The sequence below is a fragment of the Rhea americana genome, unplaced genomic scaffold (genome assembly GCF_003343005.1).
Source record: "Rhea americana isolate MKP2758 unplaced genomic scaffold, rheAme1 scaffold_72, whole genome shotgun sequence".
In the NCBI taxonomy this organism is placed as follows: Eukaryota; Metazoa; Chordata; class Aves; order Rheiformes; family Rheidae; genus Rhea; species Rhea americana.
Window position 1 is genome coordinate 3598959 of NW_028186890.1, and position 2185 is coordinate 3601143.

Below are 2185 nucleotides of genomic sequence, written 5' to 3' on the forward strand. Positions count from 1 at the left end.
CGGGAAAGCTGCTGAGAAACTCTGCTGCAAAATGGGAGAAAGATTATGGTTAATCTTGATACAAAAGAAAAAGGATTGTTTGCAAACCCTGAGAGCTGCAGGGAAAGGTTTGGACTGAAGGGGTTTTGAATGTAAGAATTAAAGCCAAGYGCATGCAATGAATAAAGCACGGCATGGAAAGGCACCTTTTAAAAATCTGTTCTTGAAAGTCTGGTGACATAGTGAGCAATTACCCTGCAGGCATAAAAGGAGGATTGAAAAGCATCTTGTTTGATAAAGGACAGAGTAAGATGGCCACTGCAAACACTTCTCAGTATTGAGGCCAAACTGGATTTTGCTACCTGAGAAAAGAGGAGTGGGGCTTTGAGTTGTATGAGCTTGTAGCTCCTCCTTTTGCCAGGACAAAGGAAAATATGTAAGCGAGGAGTGTTGCTCCTCAGGAAGGTATGAGGGACCTCCCATTCCTCCCTCATAGTTGCTGCTGTCCCATTTACCCAAATTTCTTCTTTAGTCATAGCAGCAGTGAGCTTGCCTTTCCCAAAGTTTGACACGAGCAAAGCAGGCAGCAGGGTAATGGCAATTTTGCTGCCCAAAGCAACACGCTACCCTAGCAAATTCTTATTTCACTGGCATCTAGAGCTGTGCCTGTGTGACRCTGTAATATTAAGCATGCATTCAGTAAATGTTAGAAACAGCCTCCTATCCCAGGTAGCTCTACCAKCACAATGCACAGGGACCAGTTCGCTTTAAACTCCTCTGTTGCTCTTCTTCCATGAAGGAGGATCCTTAATTCAAAAAGGAGGAGGAATTGGGGCAAGGTGAGAAGGGCCACAGAAAGCTCTCATTGGACTTGCAGCTGTTGTTCCAGAAGAAAAATGAGCAGCACTGCTACCAATGCTTCTACTACTCAGTTAAATGCTAGATAGATGATAGGAGCACAGACGTAAAGAGAGTAGGAATGAAAGGAATAATTCTAACATTTCTATAATGAAAAGGAGTAATTTGAGTGAAGAAGCAGGGGAGAGGGGCAGGGGGGAGATTATTGCTTCTTCAAAATTTATCACAGACTCTTTCCTGCCCCTAGTTTGGTTTTAGCTGGTTTGGTTTGGCTGATTTGGTCTTGGTATCTTTAAAATGGGGATTTAAAGAAGATCATGTTAGTATTGCTATTAGATGGCCTTAGTTTTACTCCTCTTCTGCCAGGAGCTGAGAGGCAGGGTCCCACCAGGCTGCACACCGTGCACACRCAGCACAAAGACGCGATGCTGCAAGCTTACTGCCTGCCTCGGGTGGCGGTCATGGCAGATGAAACGGGGGCGCCCAGGGAAACAACACAGTGGCCCTGGTCAGCGGGGTAAAGAGCGGGCACAGCACACCAGCACCTCACCACCGTCATGTTTCTGTAATCACTGGGGCAAGCAAGCCTGCCAGAGCTTAATGGGGCAGGCAGTAACGAGGCAGATCTGCTGATGTTCACAGGCTTCAGCAACACGGCCTGCTGGAAACATCTTTGAGCGGGTCATCAGGGCTGGCTTCATTTSGCAGAGAACCACAGCGCACATCTCATGGGTGGAGTAGCCTTAAGCGTCAAGGTCCGCGTGTTCCTATGCAATGGGCCGTGAAGGAAGGGAAGGCTGGGAGAGGCGACATGGTGAACACAGCAAGGCTGGGCAAGTTAACTTACAGCTGTATTTAAGTGGGGTGAAGTTAACTGACCACAGCTGGAAAAGAGGAAGTAGCAGTGAAGACCCAAGGGTTGAGGAGGACCAKCAGGAACTTCACCTTAGAGGAGAAGAGCTAAGGCAGGGTTGTTTTGCRTGGGAAGGGTACGCAAGGGGCTGCAGTGACCTGGTGAGATGAGCACAGGGCAAAGAGGGTAACAGAAGCTTTCCTGGGCTGAGCGGGGTGCGCAGCTACACCGAAGCGCAACGGCACCGTGTGCCGGCGAGCCGGCCCAGCTTCGGAGCGGCTCAGCTCCAGGCGCCGCGGCCCCGGCCSTGCCGAGGCGTGTGGACGGCGAGGCCGGGAGCGCCGCTGGCGCGGGCACCGGCGTGTGCCCAGGTGCCTGCAGGGGGGACCGGGCGGTTTCGCTGCTCGCCCTCCTCCTCCCGCCTCGGGGCCGCCCCGGGCCTTGCGGGGCAGCAGGGAGCGGCACCGCTGCCCCGCGGCAGCTCCGCGGCGCCCG